The sequence below is a fragment of the Homarus americanus genome, unplaced genomic scaffold (assembly GCF_018991925.1).
Source record: "Homarus americanus isolate GMGI-L3 unplaced genomic scaffold, GMGI_Hamer_2.0 scaffold25860, whole genome shotgun sequence".
Taxonomy (NCBI): Eukaryota; Metazoa; Arthropoda; class Malacostraca; order Decapoda; family Nephropidae; genus Homarus; species Homarus americanus.
In genome coordinates this window covers 2,566,144-2,584,617 of record NW_024724693.1, presented here as the reverse complement: position 1 = coordinate 2,584,617, position 18,474 = coordinate 2,566,144, and the positions used below count along the sequence as shown (strand labels likewise).

General features: G+C 41.9%; 1 protein-coding gene and 1 long non-coding RNA gene across 7 annotated transcripts in view; one reads left to right on the top strand and one right to left on the bottom strand.

The window, feature by feature from the left end:
* The window catches only part of LOC121864515 (HORMA domain-containing protein 1-like), a 78,688-nt gene that overhangs the window by 9,861 nt on the left and 50,353 nt on the right, over positions 1 to 18,474 (bottom strand). The gene's annotated exons all lie outside the window — the stretch shown is intronic.
* LOC121864517 lies at positions 562 to 17,509 on the top strand. Its single transcript, XR_006088597.1, has 4 exons — positions 562 to 703; positions 847 to 925; positions 15,998 to 16,106; positions 17,138 to 17,509. It is a non-coding gene; the product is annotated as an uncharacterized LOC121864517 (long non-coding RNA).

Sequence of the window (18,474 nt, the reverse complement as noted above, 5' to 3'; positions counted from 1 at the left end):
GATTATGTAGATATCCCGGTGGTGAGGATGGGTCGGGGAGAGGGACTTGGGGAATGGGCCGAACATTTTGCCGCTGCTCAGCAGGAGCAGCACCTGAATAGGTCTTGACCCTACAAGGATGTAGTGTATGTGGTGCGTGCTTGCGTGTATAAGGTATGTAGTATGTGCGTGTGTGTGTGTGTGTGTGTGTGTGTGTGTGTGTGTGTGTGTGTGTGTGTGTGTGTGTGTGTGTGTGTGTGCAAGTCTGGTATACAGTAAGTTGATGGAAGCAGTTCAGTTCAATAACCTTTATCACTGGCTGCGGGGAGCCGGGTTTGGCTCACAAGGTTAACTGATGAATTAGTTGAGAAGGAAATATAGTAATTACAAAATAAACAATGGCACATGAAGCATATACCAACAGATACGGATTTGGCAAGGAAAAAGAAAGGTAGGGTCTGCTGAGTGACCACAGAGGAGGGATTTCTAATTTGTGTTTATTACTGAATTATAAAATGTTATGGTATGTTAAATAATGTTGTTGTGTTGACAGGAGGCAAAGAAGGCAGGGTGACGGAGGAGCGTGTAGTGTGGGGCCGCCCAGGTACTACAAGGGATGAGGAGGAAGACTTGGGGTACCAGGAAGGATCTATCACAGTCTCTCTCAGCCCCGACTCCGCGTACATCTCGCCTCCCGCCTCACATCACACCAACACAAACCTTGGTGAGTCACTGTGTCCATTAATCTCACTCTTCAATCTCTAATTCACTCAATAGCATGACATTTTTCATCGTCCTAATGTTAAAAAAAATAATTCATTTTGTCTCCAAACTGTTTAACTTGTTGATGTTATAAATGGTTGTCAGGTGCGGTGATGGAAGGGGCAGTGGCAGGGGATGATGGCTGTTTTTCACACCTCTACCATACTCGCCAGCACACCTCCAGGTCAGTCAGTCTCTCGTCCACCCAAAATATCAATTTGTTTTCATGTACAGGGTGGGTGAGAAGTAACACAGAAGTGGGTCTTTAAAGTCTTGAGAATGTGTCAGGTGTCAAGTTATTTCTGCCCTACCCTGTACAGTACTTCCAGAAAAATGCAAGTTAAAAAAATATAACTGATCCCGTAGAAATGATTTCATGCGAACTAATGATGGGTGAGTGGACTGAATATCCAAATGATTGATTGTTAATTTAAAGTTACCTCCTATAGGTCATTAATCTAGTACAGTGGCCTTAATTCTTATATTCATGACGAGTGTTGTTTTCCCTCGGCAGCCACAACAACCATCAAGTGGAGAAGGAGCTGTGTCAATACCGACTTCTGCTGCGTCTCCACCAGGCAGCCTCCACCATAACTACCCTCATAGTCAAAAAGCTGTTGTAGAGTTCAACCAACAACGTTTTGCTCCCTCACTCCAACATATCACCATTCACATCCCAAGTCACCACGATTATGTTTGATACTAAAAGATCTTAAATCACCAAGATATTATATCTACCAAATCATCAAAATCATTCTTATAAGTTACCAAGATGTTGATTGCTATAACATTTCCACTAGGCACCAAGTCTATTGATTTTTGTACTAGATTTTCTTATCAAATAATACTTACATCACCAAGTAGCATTATATAAAAACAAATATATATTTTTTGTTCAATAATGGTGCCACTGATCACCAATATTTATTTACTTTGATCACCAAGTTCGACATTTTCATAGTAGTGAAGATCCCACGAACCGCACACCGATCACCATGACATTATTTTCACTTACCTAAACCCTTTAATATTATCACCAAAGTTCTTTTAATCATCAGAAACAGACGGAGGCGAAATTAGTGTCTGAATGTTTATCACGTTTAATTTTTCCCCCGAATTGGGTGTTATTATTTTTATTTGCTTGTGAAGGAACATTTAGCAAACATTGGCTAATTCTAAAACTTGAATTACGTTTAGTAAATGTATTGATCTGCAATCTTAATGGTTTGTGTTAACTTTTCCTCCTTGGTGCTGTCACATAATTCATGGCAGGGTATACCAAAAGTTCTTAGTTCTTACTCTAGAGAATTTAGTTCGGAAAGTTATATTTGTATTTATTTATTTTATTTTTATCCTCTACTATATACTAATATTAAATACGGCTGGGAGGTTAGGTTAGTTGATATTGATGCCAGCAAAACCCTTCATTTAAAATTTATTATCATGGTATTTCACATCTTATGGACGAGGCTTCTAGCCCATGGTCGTTTGGTACGCCTGCACCTGCTTTGTGAAAATATTGATGATGTGTCTATAAAGGTTTGAATATGAAGAGTACAGTACTGGGTGACGTCAACATATCTTACAGTATCGATATTAAACCACTAAGATATCGTTGACGTCACTAATGTTTTGAAAATTAAGTTTACATGATTGTATCTATATTAGAAAGTTTGTCAGCGCGTCTCTCCTACATTCAGTATCGGTAAGTTACAGTGTCAAAACAATCAGAACTCATGTAAGTCGTTAACGTTGAGTTGGGGGGGGGGGGCGAATTCATCCCCTTCCTTCGTCCCTTGAAAGGACCCTATGTACACGCCTCAAATATGCACACATGTACGAGTATATGCATAGAGACAGTCTATACGTAGTTGGACAAGGCAGGTTGTTGGCCCACATGATAAAGGAATGTGGCGGCAGGATAGATTGGCACATCTCAACATGATGACGCAGTCCTGAGCGTATTATTCAACCCAAGTTTTTCGTGCGACAACTGACATTTGGCTCCTCCTGGCCCTGGCGCCAAGGCTTCCCTCGCGCTGATTGGTCCTCTTACGGATCTGCCCATGTCGTTCATGGCGTCCTATTGGTTACCTGGGACAGTATTACTCTAATTTTAATTGATAAATAATATTATCTGGCATTCTTTCTTGGCTTCATCTATGCGACTGCGTTGTAATCTTTCTCCTCCCTGGCTTACTGTGTTTGGTTGAGACAACGTTGCCTAAATGTGTTTACACTCGTTTTTATTTCAGTATTTTACTCTACACATTATGATCAAAATATAAGTACAGTACTGTACAGCAGTAATGTCTGCCCACTGTACTACTATTTCTATACAGAATATACCAAACTAATGAGAGATTCACACCCTGGGCTGGTGGTCTCCACGAGGGTAGTAGTAGTAGTAGTAGTTTATTGACAAAAGTATAAATACATGGTAAATATATACAAGGAATTCAAAATACATTTGTCCAACAAAATATTTGAAATCAAAACAAAACATGTAAGGGGCAATTTCAAACTTAACTATAGATTCCTAGTACCCCATGTACATAATTCAGGCACATATACATTTTCATTTAACAGTTCACACTGAAGAAAGTCAGCATATGATACCTTTCACGACAATGTGCAGAGAGCGTACGACTATCTTCTTTAATGTCACCTGTTAAGACCAAAAGTAAAGAGAACATTCATGGTTTATAACTACGGTACTGTTTGGCTCCTCGCTCTACCGTAATGTTGACAGTGTAGGGCAGAGTGAGGCTTAAGGCGGTGCACCGGTAGCCTCACTCAGATGACTCACACAACAACCAAACATCCTGTGACCTCCATTTTCTGCTCTTGATTTTACTTCACTTCTCTTAGAAGTAGTTATTCCGGAGACAGACCGACTGAACTGACGAAGAAACCCGCCATCTACCACCTCATTATCTCCTGGTCTGCCACCAGCGTGTTGCCTCTCACCACCGCGGTCTTCCAGACCCCGGGTCGGTTTCTCCGGACTGCTACTGTACTAACACCGCCCAGTGAAGGTTATAACAAAGATCAGACCGACCGCCCGAACGGCTAGTGCGCTAGTAAGTGGTGAAGAAAAAAACGTGCTGTACATGTTAGGCGTGTGCACTAACGTGTTGTGTCGGGCGAGGGAGCAGTCTCGTGAAATAAACCTGGTATATAGTTCACATTGTTTCTTGTGACTGATAGATGTTGTGGAGGAGGCGCAGCAGCGTGGGTAAAGGAGGAATGTGTCTACGAGAGTTTTAAACGTAACATATAATCAAATGACATCACTGTAACCCGTTCTGAGCGTGGTGGGCGGCGGCGGCATGACCTTCACGGGGACTAGTGTATGTGCGGGTAGACATGGAGCGCCCGCCCACCTGCATCACCATAGCGACACCGCACTAATAATCTCTTCACACAGTTATTGGTTAATAGCCAAGTTATAATTATCTGTAATACGGACGTTAGCCTCCACCATGAACCTAACCCATCACGTACTGACTCCGTATTTCCTTTACATTATAATCTTTACATTTTCTTGTTTTGGGCGTCTATTATTATAACAAACTATATTTCTTTATCACGTAAATGCGATAATTATGAGGTTCCGTGTTTATACAGTGATGTCGCAATCATTGTTGACGAGTGTGTATTTAACATCTCAGTTAGATCATTAAACTATATTACTCGGCTTTCAAAAGAGTATCTTCCGGCTGATGTTATTACTTCCCGCCAGAAAACAAAGGCTGTCATCTTTCACCCAACGCGTCCATAACAGTTGCCACAGATTCTTGTACTGTAGGTCGGTTGGCCACAGTACACACGTCAGCGCTCTGCCACTTGTAACGTGTCAACATGTACAGTGCAAAATAGTTAAGTCACGTCGAAAATCATCGCTATTAATAATATTGTTAGACGTTCGACTTGTTATGATGATCGTTACTTTTTGACTGTGATGTAGTGGACAGTCCGCCAACATATTTGGCCTCTCAGCAGACAATTCCTTCATTCAACTCCTCATGATCACTGTTAAATGTAACTTTATTCCTCATATTGGTAAACCATAACACTATTATGACTTATACTGTGGCTTCATGACGACAGGTGGCGGCACATCACCACGTTTACTACCACCGCTTCAACCATTTACTGGGATACAAAAAAAAAAAAAAAATCACCTTTTGCTGGAATCCGAGGGTCACACCCACTGAGAGGCCCAAGGCTACGCGATGAATGTTACTGCCGACGACCAGCTGCTGACAATAACACCGCGGGAGTCTTATAAACCTTCTCTTATATCAATGTTGATGTTGTCAGTCCACAGACAACAGTTATGAGGTGAAGTCTGGGTCATGTGGCAAGACAACTCACTTACAACCGCTCTGGTTAACTGGAAGACTAAGAAATGGGTGGGGCCTCTCCTTCACCTACGGCACACACACTGCCACACACTTCTCAATTCTAACCTAATTCCTGTACATCTAAAGCATCGTCGTTTGTACATAATCTCTCTCTCTGTATTTCCTATATTATCTTGTCAGTACTCAACACTAGCCACTACACTACCAGTCGCGCCACCCAGCACAAAGTGGGGATTAAAGCTCTCTACTGTTACCTGCTCTTCTTCCTTCCTACTCCTTCCTCTTCCTTCCTCCTCTCTCCACACAGGCAGGTCAAACAAATAACAATACCTTACAATGAGGGTATCAAGTAATACACAGTAACTTTAGGTAACACAGTAACTCAAGCAACAGTAACTTATGCAACACAGTAACTCAAGCAACACAGTAACTCAAGCAACACAGTAACTTATGCAACACAGTAACTCATGCAACACAATAACTCAAGCAACACAGTAACTCAAGCAACACAGTAACTCAAGTAACAAAGTAACTCAAGTAACACAAAGTAACTCATCCTTCATCACACACTTCAATTTTTTTAACCAACATCTACGGTAAGATAAATTCTGTATTTAAATGAAATACAGAATACAAAATAGATTGATTAATATCTCCCATTACTGCTGCTGCTACGGGCATTAACTGTACTATTATCTTCAGTTTAATGCGACAGTTACATAGAGATTCATTGTATTGGGGTTAGGTTAAGTTAGGTTGTTAGATTAGGTTAGGTTATGTTAGGATATGTTATGCTAGGTTGGGTTGGGTTAGGTTAGGTTTGGTTATGGTGTGTTATGTTAGATTAGGTTAGGTGAGAGTCTATCTTCTCCAACGGGTCATTCTTCTTTCTTTATGGTATGTCTAAATTCATTTGAAATCTTTTTAGTTCCTTGATGGTGAGTACAACCCTAGTACCTTCGTCTCTTATCTCACAACCCCACTCTCTTTCATCAGCCCACAACCTCAAATAGTTATTACTTCCCTACACTATCACCTCACAATCTCAAATAATTTTAACCCCACACCACAACCTCAGGTACCTCCACTTAACAACTTCCATTCCTCATTAAGTTATCTACCTGGTGACTTTTTCCCTCATCCACTTTCCATTTCCTCTACATCGTTTTCTTTTACATTTCTCTTATGTCTTCCAGGATAGACTAAATCAGTTTCAATGTATCCTCGACGAGTCTTCTGCTTCTCTCCCAGCGCTTCTGTCACGGTCGAAGGCATCAATAAATTAATAATATAACACCTACATCTATTATTCCACGTCTAAAAGGCCAGCTATCAATACCCGGCAGGTACTTTAGGATCTCGAGAATGGTTTAAATTTGTTCTGATATAAACTGTATATAGAGTACAATTTCCAGGAGGTGTTATATCAGCTAGCCTCGTGTTGTGCCTCTTCGGTAGTGGTGCACCGTGACCAGACGCATCTTCAGGTAGTCTTGTGAATCCTCAGGTCCTTTACCTATAAGCATTGGCAAATCCGTTTTCTATAATCCCAAGTCCAAGGTGATAATACTAGTTATTCTGTTTGTTGTCAGTTTTACTCTATGGCACCTACAAGACGCTTCTAAACTACACTTTGTTATTGCCACCGCCACCCTTCACGTTCACTTTACTGTTAAAACGAGGATGTATACAGTAGGTCAGTCTGAAGGCTTTCCTGCAGTAGCGTTGAGGTGTTGTGCTCTGTAGTAGCCACTGTCCCTGACGTAGTGTGCAACCTTTCTTTCCTGTCTGGCACTTTACTCCTCATTATGTAAACATCTTGTTGCCCATTACAGTAACCAGGAAGTGTCTGATCCCTGACACCGTTCTAGTACAGTATCTAGGAAGTGTCTGATCCCCGACACCGTTCTAGTGTTCAATTTCACTCACGTCTGCGATTTCTAAGGTTATAGAGCCGTATAGACAGTAGTAAGAGCAGGCAGCTTCTCTCTCACTCCGAGTCTTTTCTACTTAACGATCACCTCTCGTCTGGCCAGGTCATCCCGCAACATTGTGATCATTGTCGTCAATTCCTGAGCCAACCCACGAGAGCCGTGGATAAACTCTGTCATAAATGTTTTCTTCGTATATTGTCTTAACCATGTCCTGATCTCTCTGGTACACAGCCGTCTCTCTGGGTCCTTAATCTCAGTGTTTACAAACTTGTCCCCGCGGCGCAAGAGTTTATTATGTGTTGAGGGCGGTTCTCTGGTGGCCTTTACCTGAGCTTGTGTCGCCTCACACTGCTGCTCCTCAACATCAACAACCATTCCTCTGCCGATGGCTGTAATATTTCTCCTCTCTTCATGCTCTGACAACCTCGTCTCTTCTAATCAAGTAACAACAGAGTTTCTTCATAGCTCCTGCATGGCCTCTTAAGCCTGCAGGCAGTCTACTCAGTCAACCATCGTCAATTAGAATGCAAGTCAATGAGGTTTCCTGCGGCCCACCGTGGAAGTCCACGTCACTAACAGCGTCAAGAAAGCTTCCAGGAAGTTGGTCTTATCTGCATAATAAGGAAATATTTTACATACATCAGCTTCTCATGATCTTCAGGTGTGTGCCAGAGTACAGCTCCCGTGTTGTGTTCCAGCAGTGAGTACAGATGTCCAGGACCAAGACATCACACTTTCTGACGACAACTCACAGATTGATGATAACCTTCACGTCTTGTCCCAACAGCGTCAAGTCTCCTCACTCTCCTTGTTCTACCGTTACTGTCCCGCAGCTCAGCTAGTGTTGCTCCTCCCAGGTTAGACAGTCCTTGGCAACCTCGTTTGGCCGCCCTGTGTCAACCTATGTACAGTAATTGCGAAACACACAGACAGGCATTATCCTTTGCCCCCCCCCCCACACACACGCTTCCTCAGTGTATTTCCCCTCCAGCATACAACTCTTACTCAACCTTTCATCAAAAGTCTCATTTTCTCTTAACTTCTCCGACTTGTATTATTCCTTCCTCAGATCACTGCAGGAGGTGCGTTGCTCGTGGTTCTGGGAATCCCGTCCCAATCTATCCTCTACCAAACTAAAAATACTCATTTGAACATTTAGTATTCTCCAGGGGCCAGACAAACCTGTTTTCCTCATTCTTGTTACTCGTACAGGCCAGAGGTCGCCTGACTACATGGGTGTACGCGTCGGGCGCTCTTCCTGGCCCAGGGACTGACTGTTTAACTGTTGCGATTCTGATCACGCGAGTTAGAACATAAAATCCTGCGTCTACTGTGAATATTACTGGAAGTGGCCACGTTAAGGGACACTGGGAACACATATTAGGCGTAGTAGTGGCACCCGGGGCACAGCATACATAATTCGCCTACCGAACCACAAGAGACGTGACTTTAAGAAATAATGGAAATAGTAACTTTGAAAAATCAGTCAAGGCGACACATCAGTAAGTTTCTGGCACATGAGATACACGTTTGTTATACATATGTTAAGGCCGACTGTGATCCTTGGTGTAATATTGATGAAACGGTAGATGTGACCCTCGACAGACGGACATGGTGGCAGCAACACGCTATGACCGCCCTCATAAAACAGCAACAACAAGAAAAAGCGAAGCAACTTTTGCGTAGTGTACACAATGACTCCAGGCAGTGTGTAAGAAGGGCGGCAGAGGTGACCTGAGGTGGTCACATACACCCTCACTAGTGCCCAGAAATTCAAACGTTGACTCCCAATAAACACCTCAGCGACTCACCGGTTCTTCATATATTTGTCCATTTATGACGCCAACTTCGATTACATTGCTGCTTAAGTTACAAAACACGAAGGAAATTACATAACTGACGATACAGAACTTTCCCGGATAGACGAGGTGGAATGCCATTTAGTTTCGATAGAATTTCACTAGAATATCGGGTTTTCTTTGCACTGTTGGTACGTGAGTAATTAGATACGTCTCATGTCAGCTTTTAGAGGAATATTTTAACAGAAGGAACTTGTGAAAACCCGGAGAGTGAGATGAAGTCCGCCAGGCAGGGAGGGAGTCAGCCACTCATCTAGCCGTCACTGACAACTGCCATTCTCTGCTCTCAAACATATGATTTTTTCACATACAACTTACCTCACGTCCGGATTTATAAAGTTGTCACACACACACACACACACAACAAGCAGCTGTCGGCCTTGAGTACATTGTCACATGCATTCTGACAGTTAGTTAGTTATTCACATTCGACGTGAGCCGTTTGTCCCTGCCAGCAGCTGATACGTCGTTTGATTTTCTCTTGCCAAATGTCACAAATGTGCTTTAACAGTTGAAAAAAAAATTGTTTTACTTTCTGTTTGCATTTAATAAAATTCCAAAGAGATGTTATTTTATGTTAATTATTTTACAATTAAATATTCGACCTATAAGACCCGGATTCTTAAAACTTTCTACGTTAGGTTAAAAAATTATCCCTTAAATAATTATATAGTAAGTAGGAAAACGTATCTAATTCACACCTCAACTACGATACAAAAGTGGCGGGTAAACTCTCAACACCTTATTTCAGCCTTGACGATAATATAATACGCAGAAAAAAAAAACTACAAAAAATAAAACCTGGCCTCAAAATAGAAGAATCTAGGCTCGGTATTTTTGCTCAACTTTTATTATTGTCCATAACCTAACATAACAGATCGGATAGAGTGATATATTCGTTGTAAATATGTGAACTGAGTCTTGTCATGCGTGAAGGGTTAGTACAAGGAGGAAATTTTATCCCTTGGCCGTGTAAATATTCCGTATCGTGTAAATATTTCAGTGTAAAAAAGAAATTCCTACAGACGATGGTGGTGAAATGTCAACAAGATCGCGCACACAAACGCACACGTACTTTACAGTCGTCACACACACGTACCCATGATCTATAAAGGTATAAACAAATATCTGTATGCACACACACACACACACAGAGCTGTACAACATAAACAAAACAAACGAAAACAAAGCACATGCTAAAAAAACACACACATTAATAAACAAACCCGTTCAACCTTGATATCCCGAAAAATCTTATAACAACTTACAGACTTTCCTTAGAGAACGCCGCCACTTATACACTTCCGAGGGGCCATCCTTTCCCTCACCCACCCGCGGCGTCCCATAATTGAATTGAAACAGTTTATTTAGTCAGAAAAACACAGATACAGAGTGTATAATAATAACAATATTAACATGGTTGAGCCAGTTGAGAACCTGAGCTCTCTTTGAGGCACCTGATATATACTATACCAGGATGAGACCTCTCTGTTTCCTAAACCTTATCAATGTTACCCTGAAGGATATTCCCGCTCGTTGGAAGGATATCGACGACTACACCACAGGTATTAGGACTTCTTAAGTCTACAGCATCCTCTCGAGCACCTTGAACAGCCTCCATACCTGTGCCGCCGCCGACCATGTCACTATCAACCAAATTAAGACCTCTCCTCCTCCTTTGACCATGTTCCGCCTCTCAGCGCCGGGTCACAACATTCTTCAGGTTGTGAAATTCACCAAACCCCTCAGCATCATCACTGACCACAAACAATATGGAAGGAACACGTCGGTACCATCATCACATCTTCCACCTGTTGTCTCCACATCCTTCGTCGCCTTCCTACGTTTGGTCACGAAGTCTCCCACTGTCCTGCATGGCAGTGAACAGTGACATCACCCACATGACTCTGACCTATATATACTGCTAATGAATATGATCTATTCCTTTGTGTATGAGCCTCTGTCCTGCGTGGCAGTGAGCAGTGATACCACCTTCAGTGTCAAGACCTGACTGAATTACTCAGAATAGGCAAACTTTACTCCAAGCTTTGTCAATAAATTTGTTAAACTAAACTAACCCCCCCCCCCCACCACCCGGAAAAATTTAGAAAGAGATAAAGAGAGAGAGAGAGAGAGATGCTCCACAGACAAGAAGTTGGTGTGAAAAACCATTCTGTTTGTTGGATACTTTTGATGCACTGTGACCTTTACTCTAACAGTATCCGCCACCCACATCACTATGAAGCTGGGATGCCACGCCACTGGTCCGGATGAGTAGACCAATAAAAATGTGTCTGCCTCTGTGTCTGTCTGCTTCATAAGACCGTGTGTTGTGGCCATCAGCGCGGAGCGGAACAAGTGGCCATCAGCGCGGAGAGGAACACCTGTAGTGGCCACCTGGCAGTCTTCAGTCAAGCTGGTGGAAACATTGCTCTCACACACAGAGAAAACGACCTTATGATATACAAAGCCCACAGGTGATATTACCAGTGTATTAAAGATCACGGCATTTGGATCATACTTTGCTGCCACACCAGGTAAAGGTTGCTCACGGGACCAACCAAGGACGAGTAGAGCTGTAGAGATGTGTCCTGCCACCACGAGAAAGAGTTTCACATAACACTGACATCAGGCACGGAATGACAGCATCAGATTGAACCTAAAGACACGCCATTTATAACACACTTGATGATTTTAACAGAGGATAAACTGAAACGCATATTGTACTCATCCGTTGGTCTACTTCGCTCGCCTCGTGTCTTAAAGGTCGCTGGTTCAACCCCGGAGCATCCCCAGCTGTAAGTGGGTACCTTTCTCTCCCGTTGGGGAAGTGAAGACAGTCAGGGGCAGCTCCTCCTTGTGTACCGAAGGCTTAGTTTGCCGTGTACTGCATCTACACTGTTCTCACCAGCCCTCACGACTATAGGGTCCAGTTCAAGGACAAACGAACATTACCCAACCGTACTCTAGAGTCCTGCCCTACACTCATCACCTGCTTTAAATGTACTAAATGTTTTTCTTCTAATAAAGTTTACATATTTACTCTATGTGTGTGTGTGGGTCTTAAAGTACAGAGGTTAGGTGGGTGTGTGGGGGAGATAAGGGTCACTGGGGATAAATGACTTGACTTTACTCATCAACTTGTAATTATTGTCCTTCATAACGATCTGTTGAGTGTAGGTTGTACTGCGCCCCCATTATACTTATGTTTTTCAATTCCACTGTAATTTATATGTATATGTATGTATAAATAAAAAATAATAATAAATGCAAAATAAAAATAATAAATAATAAAATAAATAAATATTGAAGTGATAACTGTGGTAACATTATGAGATGTAATTATTACTACCATGCTATTGTACTATTCCAGATGATACTAAATGTTACCTAATACTTCCCTGAGATAAATGTATAGTGTACAGTATATCAGGTGCCTCAAAGAGAGCTCAGGTTCTCAACGGGCTCAGCCATGTTAATATTGTTATTATTATCCACTCTGTATCTGTGTTCTTCTGGCTAAATAAAATGTTTCAATTCAATTAAATTAAATTCAATAACGGTGTTTGTAATTAATAAGGACTGTGACTATATACCTTTTGGTGTTGTACAGTAAGAAATTGACAGATACTGAAGATGATTTATCACGACCAACGTAAAGAAAAACAAAACACTGTCGACTTTACGCACGATGTACCAAGGTACGGCCAGGAATGTGAGGAAGGTGGGCGAAGGGCGTTGGGGGCAGGAGGAAGTTGGGCGTGGGGGGGCTGGAGGGAGAAGTCTAGGGTGGGGCTAGAGACGCGCATTGTAGGTGGGGGGGAGATTGGGCGTGGGGGTGAGGGGAGAGGGTGAGAAGGCTGGTGCACTTGTCCCCAACACACTGAGTTACGTGTTGGCATTCAGTTAACCTCCCTCCCTACCCCCGTCTCACCACCCACCCACCCTCCCCACCCACCCTCCTTCTTGCCCAGGTGAGAACATAGTTTACTCTGCCTCCTGTAGCTACGACGCCTACGTGGTGGCGTCGACCTTGCACGAAGACCAAATTTCAACATATACCTGTATCGTCACTAATCACGGGGGGGAAGAGCCTAACACACCTGAGGTTCTGTGAAGGATCTCTTTATAAATTCTTGGAAGTCTTGTAGGCTGAGTCTTCCAGGTAATTGATGGTAAGAGAGGAGAGCATCTAAACGACTCACTTAAGCTGCAGTACAATGCTGATGGCGTCTTGAGTGAGGTTGTAATCACACTCAGGCGTTAATGTCAATAGACTACCAGTTCCATCACAGCTGTTGTTCGTCTTGTCGAGGATGCTGGCGGAGTGAGAGATAATGGCCCCTTATAGTACTCAAGGGGTTTAGTGTACTCAAGGGGTTTAGTGTACTCAAGGAGTTTAGTGTACTCAAGGGGTTTAGTGTACTCAAGGGGTTTAGTGTACTCAAGGGGTTTGGTGTACTCAAGGAGTTTAGTGTACTCAAGGGGTTTAGTGTACTCAAGGGGTTTAGTGTACTCAAGGGGTTTAGTGTACTCAGGAGTTTAGTGTACTCAAGGGGTTTAGTGTACTCAAGGAGTTTAGTGTACTCAAGGGGTTTAGTGGTCAAGGAGTTTAGTGTACTCAAGGAGTTTAATGTACTCAAGAAGTTTAGTGTACTCAAGGGGTTTAGTGTACTCAAGGAGTAAATTACTCATTATCAGGGTTAAACCAACGTACTCATGTTCTACTGTAACGTTGAGTTGATGGTCGTGTAGTGAAGGTCACACACTCATTACCTGTAATTAAGTCACTGAACCACACAATGAGTACTGTTTGGGTAGAGTTACAAACCCAATTACGTCTTTTTTCTAGTTTATTATAAAAAAAAAGATTCTATGCACGATAAAGTCTGACATCACAGTAACTACACAATGGACGTGTATACCTTTGCAGATTATGGGAGCATGAGTGTAAGAGCTTCAGTATGCACACGACCGATCAGTGTCAGGTACCTGGACCAACTGAGTCAACCGCCTCTAACTAGCAAGTTATGTGTTGACCTGGGCTGTGTAGTAATGCGCTGAGGTCATGTGAAGGGCACTGAGGCTACATGACATTACTACACACTTTCTCGAAGTTTAATTACATTAGATGATGTAATTATATATATATATATATATATAATATATATATTTATATAACATACAATCAACACCTCAACCCACCAGGATTCGAACCCACGGCCCACGAGCCCATGACTGTGACCGGGGAACGCTACCTCTGGACCACCAGGATACTAAAAGCAGTCTACACTCTGTTATATTTCACACAAAGCCTGTTCAACGAGCTTATGGCGCCGTGAACAGAGTCTAGGACTGCTTTTAGTATCCTGGTGGTCCAGAGGTGGCAGTCACAATCATGGTCAGCAGAGCAGGTGTTGATCTGATCTCGTGCTTTATTGGGCTAATGAAATATATATATATGCAAGTAAATCACTGTAGGTTGCTGCATTTATAAGGTTCCTTGCAAGGAATGTAATATGTTTTACTTAGGCCAGACAGGTAAGGATCTTGTAACTGGACTTAAACAACATAAATATAGTGTTAGGACAGGCCAGGAATCCAATGCTCTGTTTGTTCATTTGAGGGATAATAAGCACTGCATTGACTGGGATAATGCCTACTCAATATTACCTTGTAATTCAATTGACAGTAGGAACATTATATAATCCAGTCTCATATATATGCTGATAGCCACAAGGAAAAAGAAATCACGAAGTTCCCAAGCGCTTTCGTGTAAGTCACCCCTGAAGATGTGAATTACACGAAAGCGCTTTGGAACTTCGTGTTTTCTTATTTCTCTGTGGTTATCAGCATATACTTGCAAACGGGTTAATAATTTTAAGGGTCGTTATCGTTAAATCATCGTACTCGTGGGGTTAAATCATAATATTCAAGTAGTTAAATCAATGTACTCCAGGGGTTTAAACATCGCATTCAAGGGGTTAAATCATCGTACTCAAGGGGTTAAAACATCGTATTCAAAGGGCTAAATCACTATACTCCAGGGCAAAATCATCATACTCAAGAGATTAATCATTATACACACTCGGGTACTTTATTTTATTTTATTACATTGGTATGAAACGAAAAACAAACACTGAGAGAAAAGCTTTCAACCGACCCAAAACACGTACATTATTTATTATTTATTATTTCGTCATCTGAATCCTAATACGGCGAGGGGCGGGCGGAGGAGCACACTCTGGTAATAAAATGTTAAATCTGGGGATATATTTTTATTTTTAAGTGTGATGACGTCAAAATAGAAGAATTAAGACCCACTTTTTATTAATTAAATGACAGACACACATATTAAGAGGTAATTTTTTTTTTTTGCTCGTTTTCTCCGTAACTCGATTCTGATGATGCTGCTCGTGTGGTTGTGTGTGTGTGTGTTGTGTGGTGTGTGTGTGTGTGTTGTGTGTGTGTGTGTGTTGTGTGTGTGTGTGTGTGTGTGTGTGTGTGTGCGTGTGTGTGTGTGTGTGTGTGTGTGTGTTGTGTGGTGTGTGTGTGTTGTGTGGTGTGTGTTGTGTGTGTGTGTTGTGTGTGTGGTTGTGTGTGTGTGTGTTGTGTGGTGTGTGTGTGTGTGTTCAGCGCCAGAACAGAACACCGACGCTGGCCTCCTCCTCCTCACCTTGAACTACCATTTATGGACAACGGCTGGAAATTACCCACCAAGGGATGGAAGTTTTGCCTCAGTGTTAAGCATACAAAGCAATAGACGGATACACAGACGTGATGACAACAGTAAAGGGAAAATAAAATCACCAGGAAAATAAGTCAGAAAAAAAAAAGTTTGGATTTTGGCTAGGAAAAAAAATCACAGGCAAATAAGTCATATTTTTATATCATTAACACGTTAGGTTACGTTAGGTTTTGAATGTTTTCTTTTGTTTTTAGAAAGTAACGAATTGTCGAAATGTTCAACATGTAAACCTAAACGGTGACTTCTTTCCTGTTAATTTTCCTAGTGACTTTCTCCTATAATTTTTTCCCGTTACCTTGCCCTATGAATTAATTCCTATTCTTTTTTTTGTGACCCTTTTCCCAGACGACCGATGCCAACACAAGCAAGTCCCGACTCCTGGTACTAGGGCGGGAAACAAGAGTAACGTCAGCGTGAAGTTCACCTCAACACCAATTGACTTTCAACTCTTGACGTAAGTGTGAAAGTATTTAATTAATACTCATCGTGAGGTAATCCGCTTCACCTGAAGATTAGACACCCCAGCTTATTTCACCTGAAGATTAACCACTCTAAGGTAATATCACATAACTTAACCCAATTTAACATAATCTAACTTAAACTAACCTAAGATGATAAAACCTAATTTAACATAACCTAACTATAGCACACAAATGGTAGGAGGGTGGCAACAGTACAGCAGGTGGCGGGCAGCCTGACAGGTGACCTACACAAATGCAGTATCTCTCTTGCATACATTTGTGTCTCTCCAGCCTACACAGATCTCCATCATACATATTTCTCCATCATACATATCTATTTCCCCATCAAATATATCTATCATCATACACAGTCAGACACAAACATGATAGAGTTGATGCCTTAGCTAAACTCACGTCTAATAAATACAGTGTTGAATATATAATCTACGTGTGTCAAACAGATCCCTTCAAAGTGCAAACAGGAAGAACTTGTTGATGAATATGAAGCAAGTATAGACAGGTGCAAACAGGAACTAGTCAATCCATTGTTTACCAGGATGAGATGAATCAAGTAAAACAGCTAGACTAAGGTTAGGATATGAGTACCTCTGGCAGTATATCCCTCAAGCAGATGTGAACAAAACTAAATGTAAAGTGTGTAGCCAGACATATGGCCACACACTTCAAGATTATGTCGTAAAATGTGAGAAAAAACAGAACCTTTTAGGGACAGATCTAAGTACACATTTTATCTCTAATAGCAATATAAGTGATATATTACGATTGTATCCACATTTTTCACCTAGTAACTAAGTCAACTCATATGTTCAGAACTAAACAAACAATGAACTGAAAACATTCTAATACTCAACGCCACAATATCCTAACCACCAGGGTCTGTTATACACCTATTGTGACCTCTACTACAGCAATCTTTTTATTTTCTTCACTACAGCTCACAGGATGAGTATTGGGTGCACACAAAACTAGCCATCAACTCTAAATTCACTTCCCCATCACACAGGGACAAGTGCAGTGTTCACAAGCAAGCGATGACGTTATTCCAGCCCGCAGCGCGTCACTTTGGTCATTGGGAGTCATAAGCAGCCACTAATCCGCTCTGCACCTGATCAACCAGCTAAGACACCTTCAAGTTGGAGAGAGAGAGAGTTGCCTGCTACAGAGTTGCCTGCTACAGAGAGTTGCCTGCTACAGAGAGTTGCCTGCTATAGAGAGTTGCCTGCTACAGAGAGGGGTGTGGTGATAGCGCAGGTGATGAGATGGTGAGGGTAGTGATGCTGATTTGTTCTAGCCCTTATGAATCAGTATTATATAAATATGGGCTAAGGACATATATTCATTGTATACATTCTATCACCCAGACTATTGAGCATAAAGCTACATAAGCATTTGTTCTGTCACACCTCCTAGGGTGGACAGCACACATAAACATTTGTAGTTTCACACAGATTCAGGTTACAACCCATAAATATATGTCCCCAGGCCTCCGTGAGAGTAGGCCTGTGGAGTGTAGCCTCTTATCTCTGTGTTGACGTATAGATTACATACCCCCTTACAAGCAGACAGAGAGAGGTTCGCCTAGTTCACAGTTTCACACAGTTCACGAGGTCACAGCCAGACACCGTACCAAAGAGATGTGTGTGAGCATAGCTCCCAAGGCTGTATCTCTCTCTAATTTTATCAGCTAATTACAAGCTAATGCTCAGTAGTCTGTCAACAAACAATTCTGTAACTACCAGAGCATCCAATATAACTAGAAAATCACCACGTGTGTTTACATTAAACCAAGGAACCACAAATGAAGATAACAGAACCTGTGTACACTTGTGTATACTTACAAGCTAAGATAATTACAAGTGTAACCCAGGTGGGCTTGGACGACTCAACGACTCAACTCAACGAGTCAACGACTCAAAACTACGACTGTATCAAAGGTGACACGCCGTGAGACTACCGATTATCTCACCCAGCTTCATCAAATGCAACTTTAAACTACAATAAACTAATGCTAACGCGTCATCTTCCATCAGCGACAATGATCGTGGAGATATATACAAAAATAAAAAGTTTTCCTTGGGTCGGTAAGTGAATCATGAGGCTGAGGGAGATGTTACCTAAATGCCGGTCTGACTACATCTTCTCTTACCGTCTTTGTCATGTGATAGATGAAGCGAGCACTACCAGCAGGAGGTCGTGCGGCGGGCTGGAGTCGAGGCGGAAAGATACATAACAGGGCGTCCTGACTTATACCATTTTATATAATATTTCGTGTTGAATGACTTTATTTCCTTCTAAAACTCCATTTATTATATTATTCCAGTTTCCAGAAGAGGTGAGGTA